This window comes from Odocoileus virginianus, chromosome 11, assembly GCF_023699985.2.
Source record: "Odocoileus virginianus isolate 20LAN1187 ecotype Illinois chromosome 11, Ovbor_1.2, whole genome shotgun sequence".
In the NCBI taxonomy this organism is placed as follows: Eukaryota; Metazoa; Chordata; class Mammalia; order Artiodactyla; family Cervidae; genus Odocoileus; species Odocoileus virginianus.
Genome location: NC_069684.1, coordinates 5,550,784 through 5,564,035, shown reverse-complemented (window position 1 = coordinate 5,564,035; position 13,252 = coordinate 5,550,784). Strand labels below are relative to the sequence as shown.

Here is a 13,252-nt window from a genome sequence, read left to right as displayed (position 1 = left end):
ACGAAGAGGGACTGTGCGGGATGCGCGCGGTGACAGGTGATGCGGGGGGGGGGGGGGTGTGCCCACGTCCCCACTGACCTCACCCACGCACTCCGCTTCAGTCCTGAGCTCCCCACGCCCCCCGGGGCTCGGCCAGGCCCCCACCCGAATTCCCAGGCCCCAGCACGATTGGCGTGCCCACCCCCACCCCGCAATCCTGCTTTGGCCACTTAAGGTGGCTGGCGGGTCCGGGCTGGAGTTGGGCGCCGAGGAGGCAGCGGGGCGGCCTCCCCCGGCCCAAGCTGCTTGTCCTTTGTTGACAGCTGGCGGAGGAGGAGGTCCGGGGGTGGGGGTGGGGGCGGGGGGACGGGAACAGGGGGCTGGCTGCAGGGGGCGGTGCCAGCGGCGGGCGCGGCCCCCGTCCGGGCGGGCGCGGCCGGCAGGGAGGGGGTTAAGGCGCGCGGCCTCTATGATAATGAGCCGCCTGGTAATATAGGGGGGCCGGCGCTCAGGGCCCCGCCGCCGCCGCCGCCGCCGCGGGAGCCAAGCCGCCGGGCGCAGCGCCGTCCGCGCCAGACTGGAGCGAAGCGCGGCCGAACGCAGTTGCTGGGAATTTTTCAGCCGAGAGGGCAGGCGATCCAGACACAGGGACCCCGCGATCCAGACACAGGGACCCCGCGATCCAGACAGGGACCCCGCGATCCAGACCGAGACCCCGCGCTAGCTCGGGAGCCGTGGGGAGCTAGCGGAGCCAACCTCGAAATAGATCCGGAGAGCCAGGTTCCCGGAGGAAATGGGACTGTGAACGAACCCGGGGAGCGAGAAGGGAAGGAAGCGCCGCGATTGCTGATGTCAGAGGAGCCCGGAAAGTCGGGCTGGAAAAAATCTGAAGACAGCCGGGGCTCTGCCGCTTCCCAAGGAGAGACCACCGCCAGCCACCACCGCCGCCGCCGCCGCCCCCCCCCCCCCCCCCACGCCCCCTCAGCGCCTCTCGGTTCTCCCAGCGAGCCGGCCACCGAGCCCGGCGGGGCTGCCACCGGGCGGCGGAGGACGGAGGGGCTCGCGGGCCGGAGACCGAGGGGCCACTTCAGGAATACAGATAAGTGGCTGGTGGCTTGACGTGGATTTTAATGAATTTGGATTCCATGTGGATGCGATCGTCCGCGTGATCTCGAGTCGTGGGCAGCCGGAGGAGCAGGCAGCGCGCCGGCCTCGGTAGCCGGCGGCCGAAGCGGTCGGACCGGGGACGGAAGGACAGACCGACATCTCCGAGCTGGGTAAGCGGCGCCCAAGGCCGGGAGCTCGGAGTCCGCGGCGCCCGCCCGCCGCCCGGTCCTCCCGAAGCGCGCTCGCCCGGCGGCGGCTTCCCGGCGCCCCGCCTCCGCGGGGTCCCAGCCCCGAACGCCAGGGCTCGGCTGCAGCCGACGAGTCCCCGCACCGGGCCGGCCACTTTCCCGGGCCGGAGCGCGGCGCCCGCTAGTGCGGGCGCGTGTGCGGGCATCTCTCGGTGCAGCCGCCTCCCGCCCCGGCTTCCCCGCCGGCGCCCCGCTTCCCCGCCGGGCTGCTGGCGGGCGGCGCTCCTCCGCGCGCCTCCACGGCGCACCTGCCGGCGAGCTGAGGCTAGGGGCAGCGCAGGGGTGGCGGGGCTGTCCCGAGAGCTGCAGCCCCAAGCGGGCCTTCCCGGGCACCGCACCCGCAGGAAAGCCAGGGCCACGGTGGCCGCCGCCGCTCGACTGGGCCGGGAAGAGGCGGGGGGAGGGCGGCGTTCACTCTGGAGCCCAGAGACCCTGGAGGCCACTGGTGGTTCTTCCGAGCAGGGGATTCAGGAATCCTAGGCGCAGTTTCCGGAGGCTCAGGGAAGGAGTCCAAGGCACGGAATGGGACAAGTGCTCTGTGCCCGCTTCTGTGCGCCCTGGCGGTGAAGCGCCCATCACCCACCCCCAGGTCTGAGCTGCAGGAGAGGGTTGGGGGCTGAAGGATGAGCTTCTTTCGGGTCTGAAGGCCCCTTATAAACCACTTTAGGATATTTCCTTCCTTAGGCTTCTTCTTGCCCCACCCCACAAGTGATGTAGGGATCTTGGAAAATTCTAGCCCTGTTTCTCCATCCCACAGGTAGTCTCTATACATACGTTCATCATGGTCTGGATGGTCAGAGAGAGTCATCCCGAAACTGCCATCCCAGGCCCCTGACGAATGTCCACCTGTTTGGCATGACTCTTGCTCTAGGAAAGAGCTACCTACTCCAACGCATCTGGGAGGGATGGAGTTGGAGGGAGTCAGCTGTTTCTAGAAATGAGAGCCCTATGAAGTGGGTAGTGGAAATATCATCAGGTCTTCTGTAAGAATCTAAGATCCTAGGGCAACCGTGGCATATCCTAGAAGTGGGCAGACACGGGACACAAGACAGGACCAGCTCAAGGCGGTGGCTTGGGGACCCAGCAGTTTGGAGGAACCTACAGAGGTCTGGGAACCCACTCAGTGGACAGGGTCATGAGAGGCAGATGAAGATGAGTGTCTGGGCTGGGCAGGGCTGGACCTTCTGGGAGCTGGGAGTCAGGTTCAGCTCAGCCCCCATCCCCACCCCACACAATAGTAGGCTCCGGTCTTGCTGGGCTTCTCCCCCAGACCTTGAAACTTCACTGTTTCCTCTGGGCAGGCTTCTGGGGTCTTCCCCAGAGTGGCAGAGCCCAGGGAAGAGACAGCTCTGGCTGGAAGAATGCATCTATTCCCAGTTGAAATGCACAACTTTTGTGCAGTCACCCCAGAACACTCCAGGAGTTGCTAGCAGCTGTCTCTTCTGTGACCTCTTGGCAAGAAGAGAAGAATTCATTAACTTTCCCTTCACCCCTTCTAGTACCTTTTGAAGTAATTACCTGGGCTCTCCCCTCCTTGGCCTGGGGGGAGGGGATCCAGAGGAAAGGTAGGGAAACTGAGAGCCATCTGCCAAGATGCCCTGGTGAGGTTTTGCTTTCCCCTTCTTCCACCTGGTGTCTCTGCTTCCACCCACCCTTCCTCCTCCCAGAACCTGTCCTCACCGGCTGCCAGCATCACCTGAAAGAGCGGCTCCACTCAGCCCTCCAGCCAACCCTCTTTGGGGACTGCTGAAAATGGCAGGGCAGGGTGGGCTGCCCTCTCTGCTCCCCCGCTGTCCTCAGCAAATTGTATTAGGATGGGGCAGATTGGCTTGCAGAGAGGTTAAATGGAAATGATGTGTAGAGTGCTGGGCAATGGAGACGCAGCTGAGGAGCATCAAGGTGGGAAGTGATGGAGAGCGGGAAGGGCCCTTCCGCCCAGGACTGTGAGTCTGGTAAGGGGATTCCACCTGGCCCTTCTCTTTGACAGGATGTAAGGACCCGGGTCACTCATAGCCTGGTGCCGGGCAGGGGGACTGGTTGGTCTTGCAGCCCTAGTCTAAATGAAGAGTAAGTGATGGTGTCCCATCACCCCCAAAGAAACCGATGGGATTACAAGATTGGTGGCCCTGCTTTCAGAGCTGCCCTGAAGACCCACCCCTGTCCCCAAAGCACCAGGGAACATTCACCCCCTCCAGCCTCTAGACCATCAGAGCTGCAGGCGTGTCGGATGCAAAAGTTCTCCAGCTGTTGTAGTGGAGTCTGGGCTTAACATGAGGTTCCAGAAACACCCCTTGAAGAACAGTTACTTCTCTACCAGGCTCCTTGCCCACTTCCAGATCCTTCTGGCAATTCTGTTCGTCTTTATTGCATGGGCACGTTACAAGGAAACACACGAGCAGGAGGGGAGGCCAATGACACAGTTAAATATACAAGGCAGCAGCTGGCAGCAGCCTCAACTCGCCAGTTCAGGTGCCATGAAATATTTATGGTGCTGGAGTTGTCGCTGTTGGGGGCTTTTCTAGTCTCTGTCCTGCCTCCTCTGCTATCGCTGCCTCTCCAAGCTCTGGGGTTTGGTGCAGGGGGAGGCGATTTCTGTCTCCAGGAGCGATATCCTCCACCCACCCCCCGCCCCAGCTGTCTCCCTGCATTGCCACACAGCTGTCTCCACACACACAGACCGGGGCGGGGTGGGGGTGGGGGGGCAGTATCATCTGTGTCCATCACAGCCGAGGGGAAGAGAGACGCCCCAAGCCAAGCCTCCAGCCCACCCCTGTTCTGATCATAAAGAGACCGGAGCATCGTGTTACTGGAGTCTGTGAACCACAAATAAGTCAGGATGGTGAACAGGGAAACTGGCAGAAGTGGGCTTTGAGGTGCTGTAGTTTCAGAGCCCATGGACACAGCCACCCCCCAGCACTGCCCCCCTCGCCCAGGGCCAGTCTGTTATCAATTCATTCTAAGAGTATCTTTCTCCCCTTCGCAGATGCTGGGCTCCAACAATAATGAATGGAACTGATTCCCTTATGGGAAACAGTTTTTTTTTTTTCCACTTAGTTACAAAGATTTCATGCCTGATTAGAGTAAATGAGGGGTGGTGGGGGAGTGTTCCCTTCTTGTCTGTTTCTAAAGGTGAGCCCTGTGGAGACAGAGAAAGGCGGTTCTTCCTGGGGATGGGCGGGGGTGGGGGGGGGCGGTGAGGGGGTCAAACAGCTGGTCCCAAGGGCCAGGAGGGATGAAGGTAAGAGCTGGCACCCCCTTTCTCCCTGGGTGTAGCCCTCAGCCTCTCCAGGGCCCGTTTCCTGGCCTTTGGGGCAGAGGGAGCCTCTACTCTTCTATCTGGGGTTCAAGGGCAGAAATAGAGGCCAGAAGGTTCTTTGTTGGGGAGCCGGGTCCCCTACTGGGAAAGTGTAAATGGACAGGGAGGGGGAGATGGGGAGAGGGAAGCAAAGGCCCAAGTGGAGCGGCGCAGGGCCCCTGCTACCAGCGTGGGTCAAGCGTTGGCCCCTGCCCGGGGCCTGGCCCTGTCTCTTGCCGGCTGGGGGTGGTCCCCGTGCCCCCCCTCTCGCTGCCCTGTCTCCCCTCGGCCCCCAGCTCAGCCCGGGCCCCCACTGACCCTTTTCTCTGCCCCCTCCGCTGGCACCAGCATCCTCCCCCCAAGCCCTGCCAGCCGCCCCCTCCCTGGGGCTCTGCCAGCTGTTGGCCTGGCAGCAGCCTGCCCCACGGGGACGCTGGCGGGATGGTGGGGAGGGTGGACGGAGCGGGCACACTGGGTTCACACAGGCCTCCAAAACCAGAGCTCCCAGCTCAGGCCACAGACTGCTTCAGACCTGCACATCAGCCCCGTGGGGGTGCCGGGTTTGCTAGGGAGCGGGGGTGAGGCTGGGGTTCCCTCGCCTCAGGGAACGCCTGAGTTGGGTGAGGAGTCCCTGCCTTGGCCCTCGGAGACAGGCCATTTGCTCCAAGGCTTGGTCAAAGCATTTCCCTCTCCTCGGACCTGCAGCCCTGAACTGTAGGGCGGGGAGAGTGGAAAACCCAGCAGACCGACCAGAGATGCAGACCAAGATACAGGCGCACGTGGTGAGACCCAACTCAAGGCGCAGGAGCAGTCGCAGACAGGCTGAGAGAGGCGGGGGCCAGAGGACAGAGATGAAGGCAGCCGGCCTGACAGTGAAAGGGGGGCCGGAGGGGCTGAGCGCACACTCCGGGGCGCCGGTGGGAAGGGCGCGGGCAGAGCCGCCCTCCGGTCCTCCGGGGCCCAAGGGGGCTGAACTGGGAAACCGAAGCTGCAGGCTCTCTCCACTAGAGGGGGCGCTTGAAAACCAGGCTGGGCCCTAAACAGTGGCTTTTGTAGAGGTTTTTTTGTTTGTTTTCTGATTTGTTTGTTTTGTTTTAAAAGAAGGAAAAATATGGTAAGATATATTAGAAACTCCCAGCTGTCGCTGCTCTGAGACCACAACGGGTGGGGTCCCGTTGCCCGTGGGACGTCTGGGCCCCGTCTGGTCGCTGGGGAGCAGGACCGGGCGCCTGCGGCCTTAAGAGGGGGCCCAGGGTGGGGAAGCCGCTCCCGGAGGGGCCTGCCCGGCTGGCAGGATGTGTCTGGGGGCTGGGGGGTGGGCAGGCGTTCTCAAGCAGTCCTGGCTGCCAGCCTCCCCGCCATGGAGAGGCTCTAGCCTCTCTTTATCAGCGATACAAGTTTTTGGCCCGACCCCAAGGTGCCTTCACGGGCCTTCCTCTTCTCCCAGCCCCCTAAACAGTCTCAGGTGGTGGCGACGCTGCTCCCAAGGAGACTTTTTCAAAGAGACCTTTCAGGAACTGAACGCATGTCAGCGTTGTATCACTGATTTCATCTTTGTCTTCATACTCTCTGTGGGAGCCTTTCTCTGAATTATAATTCCCCCTTTCATTTCAGCAGAGGACAATATGGAGAGAGCAGGGTCCAGAGGCTTTTCTCATCTGAGCAGACAGTAACCGTCTGACAGGGGTGGGGGCAGATATTAAAAGTTTGGGGACAGCAGTGGGCCGGAAAGGAGCATCTCTTCAGATCTGATAGCATCCTCTGATACTTAATCTTTCCCCTTTGGCTCACGTTTACCTGGGGTCAAAGAGGGAGGCGAGGGAGGAGAGAGCAAGGAAAAAAGAAAAACAAGATAAATGTATCATGTTATGAAAGTCTAATCCTGCTTTCCCTTGGCTAAAATTACTTTCGGTATGAGAGATGAAAGGCAGTGGGGTCGCCCTTGCATAGTTCAGCTTGTCTTGGAGAAGGAAGTGGGGGAGAGCTCCCAGGCCCCGTGGATTATCCCCTCTGCTCTACCTGCCCCCCCAAAAAAACATGTGTTCTCTCTGCAGCTTTGAGAGAGGGGGCGGAGGCCCTGACTAAGGCACCTTCACTTCTCCACGCTGTCTGGGGAGTTAAACTTTTTGTATTTTTTGCATTTACAAGCCTGCCTTCCCACCTTGGTTTCTTGTTTGCCTATGGAGGAATAGGGAGAGATCACAGAAGGTGTAGAACAGCTCAGCGAACTCCAGGTGTAATCTTCATGTGAAGGTCGTTGCCCTCGTGCTGAACCAAGAGAGAAAGACAAGGAGACCTGGAATCGGAGCCCACTTAGGTTTAATCGAGTAGAAGTTGGTCACTGAGTCAGTGCCAGGAATGTGTAACACTCAGTACCCAGACGAAAATATAACTGATCCTACCTTCAGGATGCTTACAGCCTCCTAGCGGGGGAGGGAAAATGAACATCCCCTCCCAGAATTTCAATATAAAAGCAAAGGCAGAATGGAGTTAACGGTGTGCTGGGGGATCAGAGTGAGTGGAGGTATAAAAGTTTCCCTTTTGCTCTTTTCAGTGGAACGTGCAGGTTTTCTGGGAGGGAGACTCCTATGCTGGAAAACCTCAGTTCCCCGTCACGACGGACTGTCTCACCCTCTCCCATTCCTCAGCCTCTCAGAGCTACCCCAGCCTTTTTTTTTTCCCCTCATGCCCCTGCATGGATTTTAAACTGACACCACTGTAGTTGTTTTCTATTAGTCAACATCCTAGAGCAAGATCTCCGTGTAACACCCTCCCAAGGGCTTTGCACCGTGTATTCTATGTAAATTGCATCCCTTTCCGGTCTCCTGGAGCTGGCAGCTTGGACTCCACTGTGCTTCATCAGGAAATGTTGTTACTCATCTGTATTCACGTTGAAGTGTCCAGAATCCTGCTGTTAGCGCACACACTTTTATCTGAAGGAACCCATTAAAGGGAACCCAGAGAAAATATATTTGGATTTCCCCCCCTCATCTTGCCTGAGCAGGAAAGCCCCCTCCAAGAGCCATCTCTGCTTCTGCCTGCCTCCTGGAGAAGGACACTCCTTTACAGGTTTTGTCCACAGAGCAGGCCGGGAGGATTAAGGGAGGGAGGTTACAAGCAGGCAGCTCTCACTTCAGCTTGAAAACTTTCTCTAGTCCCATAATGGAGGGCAGTGTTCTGCTTGTACCTTGACATGTTCAGATCAGATTTGGGGTGCGCGGAGGCCCGGCACTGGGGGTGGGGGGCAGAACCAGGGCACATGCTTGGACTTTAAGAGGCTTTGAAACCTTTAAAAGTCTATGCTTTGAGAAATACGTGTATGTGTGTGCATGTGAGTGCATATATTTCTGCAGAGAAGGAATCTGCAAGCCCCGCCCCCCCTCCCAATGTAAAGAACCACTGAACGCGAGTCTCCAGGACCTTACTTGGTCCACTTGGTGCTCTGGTTGTGGATGGAATCGAGACTTCGGTGAGGAATTGTAACCCAGTGTCTGCCCCGCATCCCCAAGTGACAGATGACTGACTCAGAGGAAAGACGAGAGGTCCAAGGTCCAAGGTCCAAGGCCCAAGCCTGGGCGCCCAGGTGTGGTCATCGGTGTGCAACCATACAAGTCACGGCACCTTTCTGGGCAGGAGGCAGGGCGGAGGGCTCCTGCCTTGAAGGGGCCGAGGGTGGAAGGTTCAGGAGGGGAGGAAGGGCTCGGTGAGAAAGCCGTGGCTGCCCCGTGGAGGCAGGAGGGCCAGCGGGCAGACAGAAGTGACACCAGGGGACGGTGCCGCTTTGAAGCGGTTTCCTGCTCCATGAAAGTGAAAGGCCTCAGCTGGGCTGGGTAAATATTACGTTGGCCTCTGACCTCCCACCTCCCCTGACCGCCCCCCACCCCCCCACTGCAGTTTCCCTTTTTTTTTTTTTCCTGAGCTACAAAGATACCTGAGGGAGAAGAGGCTGTTTTCTGAACTTGGGGTTCTCAGTGGAAGCCCTTGGCCAAAGCCGGGCGGGAGGACCAGGCTCCACCTCTGCGCCCAGCCCTGGGAGCCCGGGTCAGCCAGCCCTGCAGGTCTGAGCCCCTGTTTCACTCTGGAGGCTGGTGATTTTTCCAGGAGAGAGGCAGTCAGGGTTTCACAAGCCCTGGAATGACTGGCCCCCTGCTCTCACCCCAGCCACCCAGACCTTCCTGGCAAGCCCCTTGACTCTCTGTGAAATTAAAACCCACAACCACTAGGGTTTCGGCCAGGCAAACACCCCCTGAGGTTTATCCGGAAATTAACAGAATTCAAGTCTAACTCCCCATTCCGAGTGACCCCCAGGGTGTGAAGCCCTGCAGTAAGAGGCTTCAAGAAAACCATCTGAACCACTTGTGAAACTGGGAAGTCACACCTGGCACCCCTCTTCAAGATGCTGAGAGCAGCTAAGAGGGGTCAGAACAGATGGTCAGGAAGAGACCAGTGTGAGGTTAGGGTCCTAATGCATGAGAACAAAGGGACTTCTTTCACACTTGTGGCTCTCCCATCTTCCTGAAAGCTTTCTCACCTGTTGACTGATGCTCATCCTCCATTTGCTCCCAGGTCAAAGAGGAAGATATGAGGAAACCCCAGGACACTCTGGGAGAATGGCCTTCTGCCCCTCACGCAGCACCTCCATTTCTTCATCTGTATAGTGGGGATGAATTGTTTCCCTGACTCTCCAAGAGCCCTCACTTGCCTTTGTTTCTGGAGCTGGGCATGGGAAGATAATATTAAGGGATTCGGAGAAACAACAATTGTCGCAACATGCAAAATAATTCTAAAAGTTACAGCAGGAATACAGTCAAGCTAGAGATTTTTTTCCCCTCCCCCTCTCTCTGAAATTTGTTTGGAATTTTCTGATAAAAATAAGATTTTATTTAAAGAAAATCTGTGTGCTAAAGATTTTTATATATAGAAATAGATGAAGGACTTAAGACTCAGTGGAGACTAGAGGCTGAGAGCAAAACCCACAGTGATCCTGGCAGCCAGGTCATGTGTGTGGCTCTGGGTTAGGACTAAGCCGTGGGGATGGAGGTTGAATTCCGAATTTGCTACCCTTGCGCTTTGATGTCTTCACATCTAAGAGTGGAGATTTAGGATACTTTTGCAGAACTGATACCTTGGCATTTTTCAGGGAGTCAGCCTCCAATGAAGAGCAAGGGGCAGAGCTCTGGGGCTCCTGCTGCCTGCCTGCAATCAGCTTACATTTGTCTGCAGAGAGAGCTCCTAGAAGCGTTGGTATGAGTGGGATGGACACAGCATGAAAAGGACAGCAGACACTGGGGCCCAGAGCCAAGCTAGACGCAGAGGCTCAGGATCTAGATCCCTGGGCAGAACGTAGTAGGATGTCAGGGGAGAAGCTGTCTTCTACCAGCCCAAGAAGCTCCCCCCCACCCAGCCCACCCCGTTTCAGCACAGAACCTGGCCCCTGGTTGGAAGTACGGAGCATGGGAGGGTGGATGCAGGCAGAGGGAGCCCCGTGCCTTCCACAGCACTGCCCAAGAGCCAGAGGTGGAAAACAAGGGTGACAAGGTGCCTTGGGTCTCTTTTCCAGAATGTTATGAAGAAAACCATTTGCATTGCAAGAGAATAGGTGTTATACATACAACACTTGAGAAACGTCTCTGAGTATTCGACAGCAACTTTTCCCCGGGTCCACACAATAGATGCAGAAGCTGAGTCCAGCCTGGGCCAGTGGGAGAGGGCTGTCGAGCTGTGGGGAGCGTGAGGGGGCCTGTTTGCCCCAGGCAGGCCCAGCACACCGTCTCCGCCTGCCTGTGTGGGAACCTCTCTTTCCAGCCTCTCATGCCTGGCCCCTGTGCCTCGCCAAGTCCCCGTCTCTCTTTCTTAGGTCTGAGCAGGTGTCCCCGAGGACAGGCCTCTCCCCTGCCCTGCCAGTCTGCCAGCCCTCGGGCACCCCCGCGCTTCTCCGCTCCCCCCTGTTAAAGACTCCAACAAGCTTTCCCCCATCCACAGCAGGCCTTGCTATTTGCAGAGTCAATGGCCCTGGCAAAGCCCAGCTCTCCCCTCCCTCCCCAGAGGCAGTGTGGGCACTGTTTGCGTGGCGGTCTCTATAGACTCGGCATTCACAGCTTGGAGAGGCTGAGACAATGACCCGAGCAGCTGTCTGCAGACGGAGCTGGCTGGGAGACTGCCGGAACGGGAGGCGGGAGGCGGGAGCCGGCCGGGCTTTGCCCAGCTCGCACCTGCGAGCTTTCTCAGGCGGCCGTGAGGGACCCGAAGGCCACAGGAGGCGGGGCTGGGATTCAGCGGACCTGGCTCAGGCCACCTGACTGACTCCTGCGACGAGCCCCCAGCCTCCTGGGCCAAGGTTGCCACCAGCCATGTGGTCACTCTGGGCCTGGAGGGAGAAGCAAGGCCCTGTCTTCTGAGGAAGCAGTGGCCTCTGGCCTGAGGACAGGAAGCGGAGAATACCTGTCCAGGTAGAGACAGACAGGCCACTTCCCCAGGAGCCTGCCCAGGCAGAAAAAAGTTTTTTGGGTTTGGATTTTTTTTTTTTTTTGCATTATTTGCAAGGAGGCTGAAGTTGGCACAACGTGATTTACTTTGTACAAATGTTTATCGAATACCTGCTATGTGGCAGGTATCATGTGAGGGAGGCAAGGCGCTATCCTGGCTCTTGAGGAGCTCCCGGTGTGGCAAGGGAAAAGGGGGAACACGTGCAAATAATGGTCGTACAAATTAAGTGTTGGGACACAGGAGAGAGAAATCAGTCATGCAAGCCAGTCATACGATCCAGGGAGGGAAGGAACTCTGCATCACGTGGGGGATTCAAGCGGAGGTTGGAAGGTGATGACCAGGTCTCCTGTGGAGCAGGAAGGTGGAAGAGGTGATGGCCGAAGTCCTCACCCACACCCCAGTGCTCTCAAATGGGGTCTTTCTGTCTGCTGCTCAGGGAATTCAATTCAGGAAAAGTCTCCTTTGAGAAGTGAGGCTGAGTGTCAGGTTTGTGAGAATGACCCACAGCTGCTGGCCTAAATTCCACCGTAAACAGAGCTGGTTCTCACACCTTGGCTCCCCCCACGACTCCCCTCGGAGCGGGGTGCCAGGAAGGCTGGAGGACAGGGGTAAGCCCTGGCCTCTCCTGGAGCCAGAATCGTCCTAATGGTGTCCGAGTGAGCCCTCTGTCTCCAAGCAGGGGCAGAGCCGCCTGCATGGTCAGCCCTCTGCCCGCACAGCTCTGACTCCTAATCACTGTCATAAACAGGACGGAAGCAGCTGCTCACTCCAGTCTATTATCAGCTTGGTTGGAGACAGAGAAATTTAAATGACAGTAAGATGCTTAGCAAAGAAACGAAAAGTCGGTGTTAAAAATAAAGAAAACGAGACAGCTTGTTTCATCGAAATAGAAGGGTTATTAAACAGCCCTGAATTAATCAGTGATCTGCCAGGGCTGGGACTCAGAGCACGCGGAGCCAGGGAAGACAGCTGGAGAAGACAGGGCAGTCAGAGGCAGGTAGGGGCTGCCTGCGATCTCGGGCCAGCTGCTGGGACCACTTAGAAGGGGAGATGGCAAGTATCAGTTTTCTCCCCCACAGATAAGAGCAGGTAGGGTGGGGAGGGGACTTTGGCAGCCCAGCCTCTCTGCCTGCAAAGCCCTGTTTCTGGATTCTTTTCACCTGCCAGCACCTGTGCTAGCCCTTGAGCCATCTCCAGTCCTCAGCCCCTCCCCGGGGCCGAAGAGGAGCCAAGTGGCATTGGGTGGAGGACCCCTAGGAAGCCTCTTCCTGTCTCACAGGGTGTCCCCAAGAATGCAAGTCTGACTTGAGCTCCTTACACTGCACCCCCATTCCGGAAGAGTGGTGACAGTGTGAGCTGGGTGTGGCCAGAGCCTGCCTGCCGCAGGGAGACTGACCTCCAGAGTCGGGGGTCTGTCCTTGCTGGGATCACTTGGTGGTACCTCACTGCCTGCAGCAGAGAGTCGGGTGTAACTCAGGCCCACTTCCAGATCAGTGCTTTCTCCAAAATATTTCACTTCAAGTCTGCCTATGTCTGTGAAGTGGTTATGCTGGCACTCCGCTCTCCTTCATGGGCTTGTATGAGCGGTGCGTTAATGGGATGTTGTTGTTCACTCAGTCGTGTCCAGCTTTTTGCAGCCCCATGATTCCCTGTCCTTCACTATCCCCTGGAGCTTGCTCAAACTCACGTCCATTGAGCCGGTGGTGTCATCTAACCACCTTGTCCTCCATCACCCCCTCCTCCCGCCTTCAATCTTTCCCAGCATCAGGGTCTTTTCCAATGAGTCGTCTCTTCCCATCAGCCAAAGTATTGGAGCTTCAGCTTTAGCATCAGTCCTTCCAATGAAAGTTCAGGGTTGATTTCCTTTAGGATGGACTAGTTTGATCTCCTTGCAGTCCAGGGGACTCTCAAGAGCCTTCTCCAGCACCAGAATTCGGAAGCATTAATTCTTTGGTGCTCAGTGTAGGTGAAATTCTTATTATAGTTAACTGTAAGATCGCTGCACAAATGCTAGTTTATACTACAGTGGGGTCCCTTGAAGACTCAGGACAAATGGAAAGGAAGGTTTGCCATAGGGTATGGAGTGTCTGGGGAAAGCAGACTTGGGAGTACCTGGCCAGGGCCACGGGCAGGGAGG

General features: G+C 57.5%; 1 protein-coding gene and 1 long non-coding RNA gene across 2 annotated transcripts in view; both read left to right on the top strand.

Moving 5' to 3' along the window:
- Positions 1–472: 472 nt before the first annotated feature.
- PLXNA2 (plexin A2) overlaps positions 473–13,252 on the top strand; it is a 226,216-nt gene continuing 213,436 nt past the window's right edge. Inside the window, exon 1 of the mRNA XM_070473856.1 lies at positions 473–1,256. The gene's annotated coding sequence lies outside the window, so the exon portion shown is untranslated. The remainder of the gene's footprint in view (positions 1,257–13,252) is intronic.
- On the top strand, positions 5,563–9,522 carry LOC139037359 (uncharacterized). Its single transcript, XR_011490134.1, has 2 exons — positions 5,563–5,743; positions 9,196–9,522. It is a non-coding gene; the product is annotated as an uncharacterized lncRNA (long non-coding RNA).